The sequence below is a fragment of the Canis aureus genome, chromosome 1 (assembly GCF_053574225.1).
Source record: "Canis aureus isolate CA01 chromosome 1, VMU_Caureus_v.1.0, whole genome shotgun sequence".
Lineage (NCBI taxonomy): Eukaryota > Metazoa > Chordata > Mammalia > Carnivora > Canidae > Canis > Canis aureus.
In genome coordinates this window covers 66,273,505-66,294,694 of record NC_135611.1, presented here as the reverse complement: position 1 = coordinate 66,294,694, position 21,190 = coordinate 66,273,505, and the positions used below count along the sequence as shown (strand labels likewise).

The window sequence follows — 21,190 nt, the reverse complement described above, 5'->3', positions numbered from 1 at the left end:
AATTTGCTTTTCCTGAAGTACCTGCCATGCTTTTATCACCACATTAGTGCCCTTCACATTGGTATACAATGTGAAATATTTATTTAATAAACAAAAGTGTAGGAGGCATGTTGTTTGTTCTTCCAGAGTTGCTTCCTTGAAGAAACCATTTTTAGCCTATGCTTGTGGTCAGAAGGGACCATCAGTATCAGTGCTCTAACTATTTTTCTCCTAGAGAGTCCCATAACCTGGGCCAAACAAGTTAGAGTATTGTATTTCTCTGGATGCAATAATTGGTCCAGAAGAGGCATATCATCCAAAGAGAACTGATAAGAGAATGTTTCTGCTATCAGTGCCTGCTTACCAAGGAAAAAAAGATGTGTTTATACTGAGATGGATTATTTTAGAGCATGTGAGTCTTTGGCTTCTGGTATACATTTTGCTCAACACTTGCATTGGCATGAATAGAGAATGAAGTTTCAGCAGAAATGAGAATTGCTGAGAGGTGAAGAAGGAAAAGGACCCCAATAATACTGCCTAAACTCCTAGATTGACTCATTCATGATTCAAAAAGCATTTGTTGAGCATCTACATTACCCTAGATACAGGGGATCTAAGTGGACAGGAGTGAACACGACAGAAAATTTTTCTGCTCTAGGAAAGAGACACGAATGCATCCATCATCCACCCATCCATCCGTCCAAAGTCAAGCAATTATAAGAACACACAAAAAAAAATAAAATGAAGAGTGAGAGAGTCTTTTTATTTACGAAAGGATGATCAAGGAAAAACATACTGCAAAGGAGAAATTAGGGCAGAAATTTTGATGCAAGAATGTCATGTAGATATCTGAGAGAAGACATCTTGGCAGAGGAAACTGATTCCAGAGGTCCTGAGGAGGAGCAGGTGTTCTGTGTGGCTGAAGCAGAAAGTGGGAGATGGTGGGAGATGAGGAAGAGGCGAGGACAGATTATGGAGAGCTTGCAGGTTCATTATTTTATTCTGAATGACATGGAAAACATTTAGAGGATTTGGTCAAAGGTGTTAAGGAATCCGAACATTTTGAAAAACAAAACCAAAAACGATTTGCCACGCCAGTATTCTGGCGACAAGTGAAAGGTTTCAAGCCACAGTGAATGGTCAACCCTGACAAATGGCACGAATAGGCAATACGGTATAAAGCCTAAAATCTGACCAATGGTTTGCAGCGTGAGGATCACCTGCGGCCTTGATAGAGTGATACATGCAAAGTAACGGAGATGAATGCTCAAGAGTGAGTGAAAGAGCAGCCTTCAGACAGTCCCATCTCAGGATTTTCAAGTTACGAAAAGATTCCTTGTTAGGGAAGCTATTTGGAATTGGGTCTCAGTCTTGTGATAGCTCAAGAGGCCCAGTTAATTTTTAAAGAAAGGCATCCGGCTGACTGCTGTTGTAACAGTTATAAACTACAATGGTTATAAACTATAAACTACAATACTACTACTGAGTCATAAACTCGGAGCTCATGGAAAAAAAAAAAAAAAACAGAAACAAGAACACCTCTTTACGGGACTACCACACAGGCAAAACTCTGCTCACAGGAGGAATTTCTTTTTCATCAAAATCCTTTGTCCTGATTACTAGTATCATCATTAGGAGCTATGCTATTTGGTGTTTGAATAATTTGTCGCCAGTATAGATCTTGTTGATGCCATATTTCAATCTTCTCGGATTTGTTAAAGCCTCCTGTGTTTAGTTCAGTAATACGTGGGTTAGCTTCTGCAATTCTGCATGTAGTCAGCTAATCACTGACTGAAAATACGCATAACTTTGTTTTATGCTCTTTTATATTTCATGGCATTATCCCTGTTAACATCTGTCAAGAAAGTTGCTATGGAAACCGAAGCATAACACCCTATATTATACACACAGATTTAATGTGTTGCTTTATATCCTTTCTAGTGGAGATTTTGTGCATATGTTCAGTTTTATATTACTCTCTATTTTATGTCTTAGTTTTCTTTTCAATAAAAGCAAAAGTTATTTGATATTCTAGTGCTCCACTGTTCTACAGAGGGAATTTCTTTAAGCTTTCAAAATTACTTTGGCAGTAGGGTTCAGAAAAAAAAGAGAATATAGAAAAAGACAGCTAAAGCAAATCATACTCTATTATACTCTTCCACGTATCTGGTATTTAAGGAATCTTTGAATATTAAAAAATTATAATAACTCAGAAAATATTTGGTTTATTAAGAAAACTATATCATTCAGAAAGGGATTGCAGTGTAGTTTAAGAGACAATCCTGAGGATTTTATTGAAAATATTATGTAGTGATGTAAGTAAGGATCAGGGTAACAACCTTTGATATCTTACTTTAAAAGAAGAACCAGTTTAAACAGTAAACAAATTAGATTTATCGAACAATCATTTAAAATTATTTAATTGGACACATTAAGTTATTTATTGAAAACATTATTGATCACTGAATTGAGCTGTTAATGGATTAGGTGTTAATGATGGGGGAACAGGGCTAGCAGAGGACAAAGCACAGCTGATATCCCACAAAGGACCCCCACCCAGGGTGGGAAATGTGTGACATTCCTCAGGAGGCTTCCAATAGTCTTCATGCCTGGCTAGAGAGAGAAGCAATCTTCACCTTGACAATGGCAAGGCCCCCACATCTCCTTAGCATATGAAAATTCTTTTGAAATCTCCCTTTTCCCTCTCTCCCCCAACTCCCAGGGATATAACCAGCCACCCCTCACAGGCCCGGGGCAGCTGCTCTTCCTGCCAGGATTCTTTCTTGGTCATCGGCTCCAGACCTCACCTGTATTCCAGAACTTCATCATTAACATTGCACTTTTCAGCATAGGTCAAAACTGCTGTGTCGTATCAACCAGGTTAGGTCCTTTTCAAAGATGAGAAACTGAAGTTGGGGAGATGGTCTAGATTGGATTACCCATCTGTCGAGTCACCAAGCATACTACACTATTTGTCGTACTGTTGTGCAGAGTATCTAAAATCAGCAATATTGCAATTTTGTTTCAAAAATATTAAATCATAATTGCTCGAATACTAACTCCTGATTTCATTTTAAAGATTTTATTTATTTATTCATGAGAGACACAGAGAGAGAGAGGGAGGCAGAGACACAGGCAGAGGGAGAAGGAGGATCCATGCAGAGAGCCTGATGTGGGACTCGATCCCAGGACCCCAGGATCACGCCCTGGGCCTAAGGCATGCACCAGACCTTTGAGCCACCCACACGTCCCCTAACTCCTGATTTAAGAAAAAAACTTTTGCTATTGTATTGCAGCTAAACTTTAGTTTAAACTGATTGATGCTTTAGTTTATTTTTCCTGAGTTTCATATCTATTTTTAAAATTTTCACTGAAGATTCAATTCCCATTCTTCAGGGCAGAAATTCTGTCTTCTATGCATGCATAAGACACACAGAGGCAATAAACTATACTTTTAACACTATGTTAAAAATCATGTAACTGCTGTGTGGGAGCAGAATCCAAGATGGCTTCCCAATGCTTGCCCCTTGGTATCTAGGACTTGCATCACTCCCTCACCTGGAGAGTAGTTCATGATGAAGTTCTGGAATACAGGTGAGGTCCAGAGCTGATGACCAAGAAGGAGTTCTTGAAGCGACTTTGGTGCATGATGGGGGTTTTATTAAAGCCTGGGGACAGCTCCAAGGGCAGGAAGAGCAGCTGCCCCAGGCCTGGGAGGTGTGGCTGGTTATGTCCCTGGGAGTTGGGAGGGGTTAAGGGGTAGGTTAAGTCTCTAAGGCATTTTGTAGGCGAGCTTTCTAGGACCTCGAGGGGGCTGGCTCTTGTTGAGAACAGGCCACTTAGTCCCGTCTAGTAAAACCTGAGTCATGAGCCCCTCCAGATGTGTATTGTGGGCCATGTGCTGGGAGGTGATGGCCAATGCAAACCGTGGGGGTTTAGAGACAAAGGGAAATTCCTAAAGGAATTTTTATGTGTTAAAGTAGACTCACAGGCTCCTGGGGGGTGGGCTAAGTTGGCCTTGCGCCCTGAGCACAGTCTGAGCAGCAAGGCAGTGGAGCCTGCAGAGGAAGTTACCTTCGTCTGCTTCCAGGATGTGTCAAGGTGCCCCCCGGCTGGGGCCTTGACCTCAGCTGGCCCTGCGGTCCCCCATCAGTTCAGACCTGTGAATATGAGAGCCTGTCACTCCCTGGATTAGGCTGTGCTGTATAAGACTCTGTTGGTACAGTTTGTGGGGCGGTTCTCCTGCCGACTGTAAAGAAGCAGCCGTGGGACTGTGACAATTGCTAGGACCCAAGAGTCAGGTCTGGAAGCTGAGCGTGGTCCTCAGGAACCTCAAGAACAGCTGCAACAGACTGAATACTTCCAACAACCTGAATGAGCTTGGAAGAGGACCCTTGGCCCCAGATGGAACACAGCCTAGGCCCCTATCTTGGTCACATCTTTGTTAGATGCTGAACAGAGAACCCAGCTACGGGGCGTGTGGAATTCTGACCTACAGATACCATGAGACAGGCAGTGCATTTGGTTTTAAGGTGCCAAATCTGTGATAATTTGTTACGCAGCAATAACAGACTAATAGGATCTGACTTCCTCTCCTATGTTCCTTTCACTTCTTTTCTGCCCTGATGCTGTAAGAGTAGCAGGAGGCCTTACATAAGATGAATCTCAAAAGGAGTCATCAAGACTATAATTGTAGTGGAGACACCGCAACCTGAGGCTGACTTCTGGTGCAGCAAAGTAGCAATCTGTAGATGCTGTTGACCTGTGCCTCGTGTACTCTCTTACACTTACAATTACTTGTGTGTTTTCTTGGTTCAGACATGTGTCTTAAACATTCTTGGAAGAGTTTTTTATTCCCAAGATTTCCTACTGAAAAGAAAACGTTCCCTATAAATGAATGATTTGATAAAATAATCCATTTGCCACTAATTAAACAGCTCTCTGATATATTTGTCTATTTTCTTGACCGTAATATGTTTTATCATGTTTGTTTCTAAAATCGGGATCCAATGCCTAAATTGACACCAAAAGAAACTTGCTTCCTGAAGGCGGAGGACCGAGTTGTTTTGGAGCTGTCAGTGCCTTGTGTGAACTTAGCCTTGTAGGTATTTTATGTTTATGTAGTTGTCAGTTTGTTTGACTTATCCCCATCATGATCACAAAACCCATTGCTTTATAAATGAAATAGATATCCATAACTGTTGTTTAAAATTACTTCATAAAAAAATAAAATTAGTTCATAAAGTCAGTGTTTTGAAGCAGCATTGATGCGAAAAGTTTTCGTCTATGTGGGAAGGTTACTTGTCATGGGCAATAGTTATTTTTGCTCATTATGTGTGGCCAGAATGTAGAGCCATGTCTAGTATGAACTGTGGAGTTGTGTCTTTGTGTCTTGAGGCAGAGTTGGGTCTCATGTTATAGCAAAAGGCAAAAGTCACATGTTGATAATATTACCTTTGAAAATTTGCCTAAGCCTGTCCTTGTTACATCAGATTGATGTTACTAAGGTTGAGTAATAATTAACTAGTTGTAAGGTGAACTCATTCTAAGTTCCTCCTTTAACCAAGCTTGTGTGGTTTTATCACCTTTGTATGACTATACATTTTAACTTCCCAACCAGTTCTTCATTGTAAATAGATTTCTGTATGCACAAAATCAAAGTAAGTTATAAAGGTTAAAAATAAAATATGAAAAATGTATATGAAATAAATTAAATCAAGATGATGCTCCAGGTCTCAGTATTGGTATCAGATGAGAAAGAATTCAGAGGAAAAAAAGGAAAACCATAAAAGTGAGGAAAGTGGCTATTTTCTTTTAGTAAGTGAGGATATCAAGCATAATGAAGTTTTAACAAAATAAAATCTTTACAAAGCAAGAACATCACAACTGATTAAAGAAAAGGGATTATAACTCAAGAAGAAGAAAGGGAAAAAAGAAACCACAATTGTTGAAGAAGACTTTAACGCTGTGTTTTTAAATGGAAGAAAGTAAAAGAAAAACAATCTAAGTAATGTAATTAATCACATTATTTTAAACATTTCTGTATGTCAAATTTAGAAACTAAAAAGGGGCTAAGTCTTAAATACTATTTATGTCATTTGGTGGTTCAGTTATAGGAAATAGAGACCACGCTAGCTATTTTAAGCATAAGACATTTGACACAGATAACTTAGTTCATACAAAATTTGGGAAGGCCGAAGAAGTCGGCTGTGGGGTGATCCGCAGGAATGATTCCCAGAATGAGACTGCCAAGTAGGTGTGTGAACTTGCAGCTACCTTTGCCACAGTCAGAAATGTGGGCAATCAGGTGAACACCACCCAACTGTCAAGTTCAAGAATGCACCGCTGGAGCTGTGATTCAGGAATCAGCAAACTGTTGCTGATGCCTCCACTCCAAGTGTTTTTGAAGTTAGTAACTGGGCAGTGGAGTGACCCCATCCTTGTCCTCATTTGCCAGCAACAAGAGAAGAAACCAGAAGTTGTCCCCTCTCTGCCACCCCCACACCCGGGGCAAATCTGCACCTTCCCAATCTCAAAGGATGGAGTGGGGCATCTTCATTGTAATCTAATTCACATCAATGTCCTGAATTGCCAGTTAACTTTGGAAATGTAGTTTTTAGTTTTGTAGCCTTTGTAGTACAAGATTCTTCTATTTCCCTAGAAGTAGACAGAATGGATGCTGAGTGCCAAATTCACGATGTCTACCTCATCCATGAGACAAACTGAAACTTTTAAAATAATGGGTATATATTTGGATGCAAATAATACATTTTTAATGTTAAAAAACTGAATCATGCAAATCATAGTCTCAGACCACGAATTAATAAAACTAGTAATCAATAATATGTATGTAAACAAAAACAAAGACTGGAATTAGAAATTATTATGCAATTCTTGGGTCAAGTATGAAATTGAATCTGCAGGATCCTTATAAAACAATGATAATGAAAAAAAAACAATGATAATGAAATTTCACATAATAACATTTTCAGAATGAGGCCAAAGGTGTAGTCGAAAACGTATCATATGTTTTCATTCTTATAAGATCTGAATTCCTGATCTTTGCCAATAAATTAAAAAATGAGATAGTTTTTAGATTTTAGATATCAAAGTTTCAGTTTTAAGAAACTATAATTCTTAGGGTCATCAAGGGTAGAGTGACAGTGATATACGCTTTTAGAAAAATTATCAGTTGGTACAAAATTTTAAAAGTTGGCAATGTGTATCAATATTCTTTAAAGTATGAATAAATTTTGATGCAGCGTTGCCATTTTGGAAACTTTATCCCAGGAAAGTGATGAGAACAAAGAACATAGAATAAGTTATTGAGTATAAAACTGTTTAGCAAAAATTTCCAGTTTTAGCAAGGGTTAGATAAAATATGGTACAACTTTAATTCAATGTTCTGTAACTATTAAGTGTTTAGGAAAATATTTAATGATGGGAAGATGTTCATTAAGTAGTATTTGGTAAAGAACAGTTTATTAAGTAACATGTACAACACAATCCAAATTTCCCTCTCTCTCTATATATATATCTACATATAGAAAATAATACTAGAAAGCTAAATGCAAATATATTAACAATTTTTAAATAGTGGTTGATATATCAGTCTAGATAGGTCACATTATGATTTGGAAACAAACAATACTAAAATCCCAGTGGCTTAATACACAACAGTTTATTTATTCATTCTCTCAAGGTCTGCTGAGGGTACAGGCAACTTTCCAGGGCAGCTGTCTTCCATGTGGGAGCTCAGAACCTCAGGCTAATTCAATCATGTGGCATGTCCATAACAAGTTCTTCTGGGATTGCTGCGGCAGTGAAGAAAATCTGCACGGTCCTATAGGTACATTTCTCCTTTGAGTTCATATTTCACCCATAAACAAGTATAAATAATGAACAGCCTAAGTATCTCAACCTAGAATCCAAAACTTCACTCACCCCACGGGGTTGTTCAACCATTCTAATGTGCCTAAAAATTAGCTTCCGGTTTGTTTCATTCCTTGCAAATAATGTGCTGGCTAATCTGGAATGTGCCATGTACTCCACCAAAGTCTCAAGTACCCCAGGTAAAATGAGAAGGAAATATTTATATCAAAGCCTTGATAAAAATTCTCAAATATCTCATCAATATATAACCGTGAGATGTGATCCATAGCTTATGCTTGTCTCTTAGACTTCAGACACATTCTGTTTTTTTCTTTAGATAATGCTTATAAATGTTAAATACAATGGATTCCGGAGTGATTTTATAGATGGAAATTATATATATTTTTCAGGTGACCTGCCTTTATTTTCCCCACTGGCTGCCATTGTTTTGTATTTGTTGTTCTCATAAGTTTTCCAGGGATTTTATGCACTCTAACTTTCAAGCAGTTTTTATTGCTCAAATTGATTGGGGGCAGGATAATATTTTAGTCATTCTCCTCACCTAGTGTATAAACCTTGTGTTAGCTCCTCTACATCCTGGATCATGGCCTATTCTGATGTGAAATGAGGTTGATTTTTACCTTAAAGGAGGGAACTTACTTCTAAGTAAGGACAGAATCATGACCTTTTATAAGAACTGGATTAATAGCAACTGGGCACCATAGTTAGAAAACCGTTGTAGTTGGCATATAAGCATAACAAATAATAGAAAATATCCTGACATTGAGCAACATCCCAAATTACTGGATTTACATTAGGAAGAAATCTTAGATCTTTACTTTCAGGTTATTCTATCTTCAATGTAAGAGTGATGTGGTAAAGCAGGGATTTCTAAAATGTGCTATATAACTCACTGCTAATTAAACTACTCATGACATAGGCTACATACAAGTGACTTATTCAGAACAGGTGAGATGGGATAAATGGTGGAAAAGAAAAAAAGCCAAAAATTTTGAAAAGAAAATTGTATATAGTATTAGATGTATAAGATATATGTGATTTCTTGATTCCTTCTGCATGTGGTTATAATCAAATCCAACTTTTCCTATTTCACATACAAAATGAAGTTGGGAATTGGGCTGGGAAGAGAATTTCAATTGGCTTTGACAGGTTGGAGTAATTTTCAACATGGCTTTGAGATAGTGGTTTTGCTTGGCTAATACATATTTTTCAATTTTGTCAATTGAGACAGAAACCCCAAACATTATAAAAGTGTTTGAATACTGGTTGTTTTTTGCCAGGAAGGCACATTGACTTTGGTGTACAATGTTAAGATCATGAATTTTGCTAAATACAATTGCAAACACATGTTCCATTGCAAAGCAGGCAATGAAGAACAAATTAAAAATAAACAACACAGAAATGAGTTTCACTAAGAAACACTGAATAACACCAAGGATATTTTTAAAAATTAAAATAGTACAATTACAACAACTACTTTCCGCATTGCTAAAATATTAAAGAAACATATTAGTTGTGCTGTTTCTATTTTTTATAATTGAATCAGAGATACCAAGTCATGAAAACTAGTATCTTAAAAATTCAGCACTTATTAGTGAAGACATTTTAAAAACATAAGAAACTAATTTCAGGACAATTTAAAAATCTTAATTATTAATAATGGTATTTTCTGAAATTTTCTTTTGGTCAGATTAGAATCATATGGATTTTGGACAAATAACATTACAAGACTCAAAGAATAAAAGCATAACTACAATGTGATCTCTAAAATAATGTATAAATAGAATAACTCTGAGTAGGAAAATAAGTGATATTTTAAAATTTCACAAGTAGAATTATATTTTATTCTCTACCCATGATTTCATCATGTTACTTTCTTCTTTCAAATAGTTGCAGAGATGTCCCATCATATTAAAATACGGAATGATGATTTATGGAATCCTTATTTGAAAATCTGTGGCCAACACAATGCTTCCTAACTCCTAATTTAGAATTTCAAATATTCTAGCTTTCTAATCTTTCAATTTGCTCAGATAATTTTCTACCATTACTGCAATAATACCTTCCCAAAATCATTCCTGTGGGACCAACTGGTGGTTAAACTCCAAACTCAGAACTCCAAGGATTTACCATTCCCCTTTTCTCAACTAATAAATAATAGAAATAATTTATTTATTCTTACATTCAATTTAAGTCTTTCTTTGAGATGCATATACCTGTTTGTACTTCTCTTACATTTGTCTTGGTCATGTAGATGTCTTAAATCATAAGTTCCTATAGGATAGGGACATGCTTATTTAATTTGCTTTTAACACAACTAACCGAATGCAATGAAAATATGTGAACTTAACACATGAATCTTGATGATGATGGTGATTATAATAATTTATGTTGTTTCTCTTTGGCTTTTCAGTGGCACTTACTAGTAATTCACTCTTGCTGACAGCTAAGTTTTGTGTATTTTTTGTGTACATTTTCATATTTCTTTCAGCAAAAATATTACATAAAGACATAATGCATAAAACTTAACTGCGGTATTCCTTTAACTTTATCCTTCTCCTCTGGCTCTTTTCCATTTTTCTGGCAGAATTATAGATGAGGCCAAATCTTTGGATTCTTTGCAATTTTCTCTGGATTTACAGCACAAGTCTGTTGATTATTCCATATCAGTCACTATTAATTTCAGACAAACATTAAAGAAATGGGAAAGGGGCACTTAAAAGAAATATGCTGTAGAACAATGCATGGTATTTCACTTCCCGCATTCTATCATAATCCATCATGGCCAAAACTTTGCCAGTCTGCCGGGTTCTCAGAGAATTATGGGGATTTTTTTTTCTGTGATTTTTCCCCTTTTTGCATAGTCAGGAAACTACAAACTATCCTTTTTTTTTGTTCCAAAGAGAAGACCAGTTATACTTGAGAAAAATAACTTACAGAGAGTCACATTTCAGTATAAATAACTACTAATAAATGCATTTGATAACATCAAGCCTTCTCATTGGAAAATCATGCCAATACTATTTATTAGTTGGCATCTGTAGGCTCTCCTGCATTGTCTCATATGGCTATCCCTAAACAGATTTAAATTTTTAAAAGTTGGTATCATGTTACACACATCTTTTATGTCCTTACTTCCCTACCTTCTAGAATATAATGGATTCCAATCATAAATATTAAAAAGTACATGTTAAAATAGAGTTAGTATTATTAGTATGGTATCCTTATACTTTAGCTTATGGAGTTAACCCCAGGTTTCAAACCAAAGTTAAATTATAAATTCCTAGAGAGAAAATCCTGCATGTCATGGATCTTTAATTGCATTTTCCTACATCAGTAATAGGTCTTGGGCAATTCGCTCTTTTATGTTTCCCTACCTCACTGTCATTTTCTGCATTCTTTCATTATTGAAATACAGTAGTTGCTCAACTTTGCATAGATCCACTGCACAATATCCTCTCCTGTGTGAAACAAAGGAGGCAAGTATGTTAAAGAGCTGTTAGCAGATGAAGTAGGTGTGGCAAAATCCATTAATTTAATTCATAGAACACTACCAGCGTTCACTCCGATCTTATTTATTTGTTGTTTGTACAATATAGAACATTATATCTGCCATAAATGCAAACTAGAGGACGTGTGCATGCTCTGAAAATAGAAGTAAGTCCTGTCAGCTTTGTATCAAAAGAAGATACTAAAAATGGATCTATATAAAACAGATATAACTCAAGAGATAGTGTTATCTTTGTTCATTTTGTATAGAGATAAACAGCCTGTACCTTTCAATATTTCCCCTGGTAACATGGTGCTACATCATAGCTAAATAATTTGAATTTTAATACTCACTTTGAGTCTTCAAGAATAACTTAAATAATTATAATTTATATTTCTTTAGTGATTTTAGGGTAGTTTTTCAGAGACATGACCATCTTTGAGGTCAAAGAGTTCATGAAATTTGACACAAAAACACTTACAAATACAAGCGATACCAAATCAACTGAACAAATCTAAGTGTGTTCCAACAACGGAGAAAGATTTACTGAAAGATGGCCCATCAACCCAATAAACTATTATATAATCATTTACGTGATAATTATGAGGACTATATAAAATAAAGAGTAACACTAACACTGTTAAGTAAAAAGGTGCTCATAGAGCTACACAGACATCTGATTGGTTACCAACATATTTCTTTAAAGATTTATTTATTTATTAGAGAGATTATGAGCCGGGGGAGAGACAGAAGAGCAGACAGACTTCCTGCTAGCACCAGGCTCAATCCAGGGCTTGAACTAGGACCTGAGCCAAAATCAAGAGTTGGGCACTCAACTGACTGAGCTACCCAGGCATCAATACCAATATTTTTTAAAAACATATTTGTCAACAAAGATTGGAATGAAACAACAGAAATGGAAAAACAATGGTAGATCATAGAGGCCATGTACACAGACTTAGAGCCAGGTTTCCTGGGTTTGGCTTTCAGATTTGGCACTTTTTATTTGCTTTGAGCAAATTATGAAACCCATGTATCTCAGTTTACTGATCTGATATACAAGGATGGATTCTCTTATCCATATCTTTGTTATAGGAATTAAATTGATATAGTGTACATACTATATATGTGTTGATATATTTACAAAAGAAATAGTCATATTATATTAATGAGATTAAAGGAATATTTTGTGTTTTCTCTAGGTAAAGTGAATTTTCGATTGCATCATGTGAGCTAACTGTATTTAAAAAGTTGAGGGATTGCATAAATATTTGGAAAGGATAATGAGTCAAATGAAATTATTTTGGATTCTGAAAAGAATGCAACTCAGCTATCTGGAAAACTCAACAAACAGATAGTTGTCTAAAACATCTGGATAGTCAAGACTGTACTATTCTTAATTATTTCACTCTTGTTTACAAATTTCCACCATTTTGTTCTCTAAATTTATTTATTTATTTATTATTTTAAATTTTTATTTATTTATGATAGTCACAGAGAGAGAGAGGCAGAGACATAGGCAGAGGGAGAAGCAGGCTCCATACACCGGGAGCCCGATGTGGGATTCAATCCCGGTTCTCCAGGATCGCGCCCTGGGCCAAAGGCAGGCGCTAAACCACTGGGCCACCCAGGGATCCCCTGTTCTCTAAATTTATTGTTAGTTATGTCATGTGTGTTTGGCCTTCACAGCCAAGTTGTATGTTTTTGTTTGTATTTGCTGATATTACTTAATATAATTTTCTTTTCACACAAATAGTGATAAATAACTAAGCCTTCTTGAACTTTGAAGATATTTTTGTGGGTCAAAACTTGCCTTCCTCATGGTGTGTCCATGTGCTTCTTTGGTGACTGTTTTGCTGCATTTCTTCAAGTCTCTGGTCTTCCTTTTGAGTTCTTCCTTTAGAGCCTCTCAGAAAACACTTTCTGGGGATCCAGGAATTCTTAATGGTTCAGGTATAGGATTCCTTTATGATTAATGCAGTCTTTGGAGACCAGAGGCTCCCCTGCTGCCATTGTTGTTGCAAGGAAATTCCAGATTAGTGATAGTCTCTACTTTATGCCTAAATAAGCCCCCATAGCTAACTTCAGTTATCTCCATCATTAATATCACCAATGTACCATAATGTAGACTTGTACTGAGTGCTGAAGATACCTTCAATCTACTTCAGGTAAAAGGTGTTGGCAGCAGGAACGGATGAATTCAGGCCAAGGACATCTCATTTCATGGGATGGTGACATCCTCTATTTGGCTGTTTTCTTTTAGGATATCTATCTCCTTCCAGTATGCCTGTGGAAAAACAGGCTCATGACTATTCTTGGGAGGGAATGACTATCTTGAGCAAGCTTGAGATGGGTAGAGTAGAACAAACTTTCCTTTGTTTGCCTTTTTGGGGTTAAATTCTCTATGACAAAAGGTATCACCTTGGCACTTGGTAGCGTCAGAAAGGCACTTGGAAAGCTGGAATGGTGATTTTAGGCCTATGGCTTAAAGTTCAGCCTAACTTATCAGCTAATTTAGAGTTCCATGTTGATATTTGGGATCAAAGACAGCAAGTGACAACAAGTCATTTTTTAAACTGGTGTTCTTATAATTTATATTTCACTTGGACTTGATATTTCAGGAAAATATTAAGGACTTTAGGATCTAATTCTCAAGCTTAGACACTCTTAGCATAAGGAAAATATTTTTCAGATTCATAGAAACTAATATATATAATATATAAATATATTATTAGTATTATATATTATATATATATTTGCTGATGTAGCAACGAAAACTGATTCTAAGTCACACTTGATTTTGAGTAATAGGAGATGTGCTGTAATTATCTGGATCCAAGAAAACTGGCCAAGACCTGATTTCTATGATTGAGCGTCATATTACTTATAATTGCATGGGAACATCATTGAAAGACTAATGATATAGATTATGCAGATCAAGTTCAATAGCAATGTCATATTTCAGATAATAATAGGCCAACATTTAAACACACTTTCTTTTATCTTTTTTTTTTAAAGATTTTATTTATTTATTTGAGAGAAAGAGAGAGAGAGAGAGAATGAGGGGAGGGGGGAATGGGCAGAAGGAGAGGGAGAAGTGGACTCCCTGCTGAATAGGGAGCAAGACATGGGGCTTGATTCCAGGACCCTGAGATCATGACCTGAGCTAAAGGCAGGTGCTTAACCGATTGAGACACCCAGGCATTTTTTTGTTTAAATGTGTACAGAACCCATTCCACAGTGCATGTGCTTACTTCAAGCCATCAGACTTTCACTGGCTTGAGGTAAGGACTTTCATGTGAAGTTGTGGTCAATGCTAAAATCAGAGAAGTGAGCTGAGATAAATGTTGAATGACAAGTCAGTATGTCATTGGTCAATGAAGTGATTCTGAATGGGTAACCAAAAATAAAGCATTAATAGATTTGTGGCCAAAATCCAGAAATAAGATTTGTAAGAATAAAAGTATCGGGTTGAATTCCAGAAGACTGAGGCATTTGTTTGAGACAGAAATTTTTAGCAGTTAGGGTTTTATGCTTGCTGAAGCATGGTCTGCAGGTGAGTGAGTCTTCCATATTTATAGGGCTATGGGAAGATGGGGCACCGTGATTCTTTAATTCTAGATTCTTTAATTGTAGGTTCTTCCAATTTCATTGATATCAGTGTGTGTGTGTTTATGTGTGTGTTAATGGTGTTTTGGTGCACAAGAGATAAGTCCTGTTCTCCTTCAGGGAAATAGTATACACTTGATATTTGCATTAATCTTTTATTAATTGATGTTACTTGAGTTCCATTTAGTACATTCATTTTTGCTATATTTAATGATGTTCTGCAGTTTCCAAAAGTGCTTACTGCCAAGATGTCGTTCACTGGAAAGTAATCCTAACAAAATCAGGAGAAAATACTTAGGACTTTGTTCCAAATCTATAGGTATAAACCTATAGTGGGTATTTTATTATACTGAAATTATTCTACCTAAAACTGATTTATTTTAATATACGGAATTATTCACCTTTTTCCTTAGGAAGAGAATAAACCATGGCTTAGTATGAGAATTAAGAAATGTCTATTTGAATATTATGTCTTCTTAACGAAAAAAAAAAACTTTCTTATATTTTTCCATCTCTTTGTTGAAGTTCTCATTGTGTTCATTGATTCTTCTTCCCAGTTCAGACTGGCATTGTTTTGTCCATTACTTTGAGCTCTTTATCATCTCCATTTCATTGTTTTCTTTCTGGGGTTGTATCTTGATCTTTCATTTGTAACATATTCTCCTGTTTCATTTTGCTTGACACTTTGTATTGGTTTATATATAGTAAATAAAACAACCACTTCTCTGAGTCTTGAAGGGTAGCCCCTGTAGGAGATGAACCTTGTCACTCAGTTCTGTCCCTGTCCTTTGTCATCTCTCACATCTTTATGTTTGTCCAAGCAGCCCCTTGTATTTTTAATAGCTCCCAGTAGTTGGGGATATATCAGTGTCCCTAAGGGGAGGATCTCTGCATCTAGATTCAGGCTGTTTGGAAGACCGATCTTAAAGCAATAGCTTTCAGAAGTATGCAAATATATACAGTCCAGTGGGACTGCAAGTCTTGCTGACTAGACAATTGGATCTTGTCCCCTAGGTGACAGTCACAAAAATTAGGCTCCAAATGAGTATTTCAGCTCTTCTCTGGGAGATATCAGTAAGCTGGAGCAAGGCAGAGGGATAGCTCCAAGATGGCATCTACAAGCTATGTTCCTTGAGAGCAGTTTTGTAATCCACTAGTTATATGCCAAACCTGAATGAAGCCTGTCTCCAGGGCAAAGCTCCAGAAGTCTCCTTCATAGAAAGATTAGAGGGTAGACCTCAGTCTGCTGTCTGCATAGTGCTGTGGGGATTGCAGCCTGCCAAGAACCAACTCTCCAATTGCCATAGTTCTTTGGGACCAAGGAATGCAAGCTGCCTTGGCCAGCAGAGCCAGATGATCAAGGAAATTTTCTAGGTGACAGCTGCAAAAACTGGGGCACTAGACATAAAAATCAGGGCACCAGTTGGGTAAAGCTTCCTTCCAAAAGGCACTGGTGCCCTGGAGTGAGGCAGAGGGAAAGGGTGAAGATAACACCTACCCTCTGAGATTCCTGGAAAGGATTATGGTCAGCCCCTAGATGTGTGTTTAATTAGAAGCCTAGGTTTCAGTCATGATAATTAGTTAAGAGACCTTCTTCACAGAAAAATAAAGCCCCTGGGTCTGTTTTATCCCTTGTTGTGCCTGAGTAGGGGTAGTTATAGCTATTTAATAATTCTTTTTCTACTGGTTACAGTCCCATGGAACACACAATTGTAAATCTCACAGACCACCAAAGCCAGGCAATGTAGAGGTGTCCCCTGGAGGTAGCCACAAAAATTAGGATGCCAGATTGAGGTATGAGTTCCTTTCTGGATGATTGTGATTATTATAGACCCATGTATCAGGAATACAAGATCTTCTGTCCTCCAGAGCCAGGGAGTCAAGAGGCATCCCTTGGGCAGCAGCTACAAAGATTGGGCACCGGACACAAATAAAAACTCTTCTGGGAGATACTGGTGCTCTCATCATGGCAAGAGGACAGCAAGATGGCATCTGCCAAACTCCATTCCCAGAAAGTGTTCCAATAGACTTATATGTGTATCTAAAGCATTCCTGCCCCAATACTTTAATGAAGGCACACCAGCCCCCTTCACTTTAAGTCTGCCCACTTTAAGTAGCCCATTGGCTACTTTGAGCTGGATTTTGTAGCAGGTAGTCTGAGTGTGTGGGCCTTTTAGAAGCTGTTTCCCAAGTCACTATAATCTTATAGGTCTAAGGAGAATGCGACCCATTGGTTTTCAAAGTAAGATGTTTTGAGTTCATCTCTCAGGCTCAAGTCCTAAAAGTTGAGGTGCCCATGTGGAATTTGAGCCCTTTTGTCCTCAGAGAGAAGCTCTGGGTTTTGAGTTTTGTTCGAGTGTGAGTTAGCACATCAGAGGTGGGATTTATGGCAGGATTGTTTCCCATCCTCTCCTATTCACTTTGATGTGGTTTTCTTTTCATGTACCTAATGTGTGGTCATCACTCAGCACACTTCTAGGCTTTTTCTAAGAGGAAATTGTTCCATATATATCTGTAAACTTAGTGTGCATTGTGGAAAAAGTTGAGTTCATGAACTTCCTACATCACCAGTTTGAACCAGAAGCAAACAGAAGGCAGCAAGCTGAAAAATATAGTAATAAAACTGAAAAATACGCTAAAGGGGTTCAATAGTAAACTAAGTTAAGCAAGAGAAAAGTCAACTTAAAGTCCACTCAAAAGACTGTGGAGCTCACCAATCGGGGTAAGAAAAAGAAAAGAATGGAAAAAATAATAAGATAGCTTAAGGAGTTTATGGGACAGCATCAAACCAACATTTATGTTATTGGGATCTCAGAAGAAAAGAGAGAAAGGGGCAGATATCTTGTTTGAGAAAATAATGGCTGAAAACTTCCCTAATCTGGGGGGAAGAAATAGATATCCAGATCCAGGAAGCCCAGAGTTAAACAAAACAAAACAAAACAAAAAAACCAAAGAGACTCACACCAAGGCATAATATAATTAAAATGTCAAAAGTTAAGGATAGAAAGAGAATCTTAAAAGTAGCAAGAAAAAATAAAAACAATTTATTACATACAAGGGGTCATCTCTTGTAAGCCTAGACGATTTTTCAGCAGAAATTTTATAGGTTAGAAGAAAGTGGCATGAAATCTTCAAAATGCTAAAAGAAAAAACTTCCAATCAAGAATACTCTACTATGTATTCAGTATTAAAGGAGAGAAAAAAAGAGTTTTCATGCAAGCAAAAGTTAAAGGAGCTCATCACTACCAAATCAGTCTTACAAGAAAGAGTAAAGGAATTTCTTTAAGCTGAGAATTCAGAGTGCTGTTAGTAATAAGAAAACATGAAAGAATAAGTTTCACTGGAAAAATAAATATAGTAAAGTTAGTGTATTAATCACATATAAGGCTATATGAAGATTAAAAAACAAAAGCAGTAAAAGCCACTATGATCATAATAATTAAGGGATACATAAGATAAAGATATGTAAAATGTGACATTAGAAACATAAAATGTGGGGCATAGTAAAATGTTGAGCTTTAGAATGGAATCACAGTTAAGTTTTCAGCTTAAAATAGACTTATAGTCATAAATTGTTATATGTAAGCCTCAGCCACAAAGCAAAAATCTACATATTTTTGTCCACAAAAGACAAGGAGAAAAGGATATAGGCATATCATCAAAGAAAGTAATCAAACCATGAGAGAGTAAGAGAAGAAAGAAGCAGAGAGGCGCTACAAAACCAGCCAGAAAACAACTAACAAAATGACAGTAAGTACCTACCTATCAATAACTGTTTTAAATGTGAATGAACTAAAATCTCCACTCAAAAGACAACAATGTGGTTTAATCAATTTAAACAAACAAACAAACACTTGTCCCTACATGCCTACAAGAGACGCACTTTTGATATAAAGACAACACAACTGAAAGTGAAGGGTTAGAAAGAGATATTCCATAAAAATAGAAGTGAAATGAAAGCTAAAAGCTATATTTATATCAGACAAAATAGACTTTAAAACAAAGATTGTATTAAGAGGCAAAGAAGGGCATTACATAATGATAAAGGGGTCAATCCAACAAGAATGTATAACATTTGTAGATATTCAGGCATCCAACATAGCAGCACCAAAATATGTAAAGCAAATATTAACATACCTAAAGAGAAAAATTGATGACAATGCAATAATAATAGGAGCATTTAGTACCCACTGACATCAATGGGTAGATCATCAGACAGAAAATCAAAGTGGGAACATCAGCCTAAATGACATGCTGGATCAGATGGACTTAATAGATGCATATAGAACATTCCATCCCAAAACACAAAATACCCATTCTTCTCAAGTACACAGGGAATATTTTCTAAGATAGATTATATGTTAAGCCACAAGAAAGTCTTAATAAACAAGATAATTGAAATCATATCAAGCATCTAGAATATAATTACACAAAGAAAACTGGAAAATTCACAAATATATAAAGATTAAACACATTGCTACAAACAACCAGTGGGTCAAAGAATAAATCAGAATAGAAATTTAAAAATATCTGGAGATAAGCAAAAGTGGATATGTCACTATTAAAATTTGTATGACCAGCAAAAGCATTTTGAAGAGGGAATCTCCTAGTGAAAAATGTCTACCTCAAGCAACAAGAAAAGTCTCTAATAAACAACCTGACTGCACCTCCAGAGAACAAACAAAGCTCAAAGTTGGTGAAAGTAAAGAAATAACAATGATTGGAGGAGAAATAAATGAAATAGAAACTAAAAAGACAAAGAAGATCAATGAAACAGAAATCTGGTTCTTTGAAAATAGAAACAAAATTGACAAGCTTAAGCTAGGCTCACCAAGAAAAAAAGAGAGGGTGCAAATATATTTATGTTTATCAAAAAATGAAAGAGGAAAAGTTACAACTGACATCAAAGAAATACAAAGGATCATAAGAAACCACTATGAACAATTATGTCACCAGACTGGGCAACCTAGTAGAAGTGTAAATATCTACAAACATTTAGCTTATCAAGACTGCATCATGATGAACAGAAAATATGAACAGACCAATTACAAAGAGATTGGGTCAGTAATCAAAAACCTCCCAACAAACAAGAGTTTAGGACCAGACTGCTTTACTGGCAAATTCTACCAAACATTCAAAGATAAGTTAATACCAATCCTCATTAAAATCTTCCAAAAAATAGAAGAGGAGAGAACTCTTCCACACTTATTTTATGAGGCTAGTATTACCACAATACCAAAACCAGACAAGAATGTGACAAGAAAAGAACACTATCCCTAATAAACACAGGTGCAAAAATCCTGAGCAAAATAGTAGCAAACAAAATTCAGCAATACATTAAAAGGATCATATACCATGATCAAGTGAAATTTATTCCAGTACTGCAAGGATGGGTCAACATTCCCAGATCAGTCAATATAATATACTACATTAACATAATAAAGAATATCTCTGTATCTTAGTAGATAGAGAAAAAACATTTGACAGAATTCAGCATCCATTTATGATAAAAACTGTCAACCAAATGAGTATAAAGGGAATGTACCTCAACATAATAAAGGTCATACAATTAGCCCACAGCTACCATCATACTCAAAGATGAGAAGCTGAAAGTCTTTCCTCTATGATCAGGAGCAAGACAAGTTGCCCACTCTTGCCACTTTTATTCAATATAGTATTAACAGAGCAATTAGGCAAAGTAAATAAATAAATGAAAATAAAAATAAAAGACAGGGATCCCTGGGTGGCACAGCGGTTTGGCGCCTGCCTTTGGCCCAGGGCGCAATCCTGGAGACCCGGGATGGAATCCCACGTCAGGCTCCCGGTGCATGGAGCCTGCTTCTCCCTCTGCCTGTGTCTCTGCCTCTCTCTCTCTCTGTGTGACTATCATAAATAAATAAAAAATTAAAAAAAAAAGAAAAATAAAAGACACCCAAATAGTAAAGGAAAAAGTAAAACTGTGACTGTTTGCAGATGACATGATATTTATATATAGAAAACCCTAAAGATTCCATCAAAAAACTGTTAGAATTGATAAATTCAGTGAAGTTGTAAGATACAAAATCAATATACAAAAATCTGTTGTGTTTCTGTACACTAATAATGAGCTATCAGAGGAGAAAATGAGAAAACTATCCATTTAAAACTGCATCAAAAAGAATAAAATACCTAAGAATAAATTTAACCAAGGAGGGGAAAGACCTATATATTGAAATCTAA

At 36.4% G+C, this 21,190-nt stretch overlaps 1 long non-coding RNA gene across 26 annotated transcripts in view; it reads left to right on the top strand.

Moving 5' to 3' along the window:
• LOC144316522 (uncharacterized) overlaps nucleotides 1–21,190 on the top strand; it is a 179,274-nt gene that overhangs the window by 64,216 nt on the left and 93,868 nt on the right. For 21 of the 26 annotated variants that reach the window (XR_013382532.1, XR_013382491.1, XR_013382493.1 and 18 more), the window contains one exon: nucleotides 7,682–7,828. The exons of the other annotated variants lie outside the window; for them this stretch is intronic. This is a non-coding gene — a long non-coding RNA (uncharacterized LOC144316522). The remainder of the gene's footprint in view (nucleotides 1–7,681; nucleotides 7,829–21,190) is intronic. 26 annotated transcript variants of the gene reach the window in all.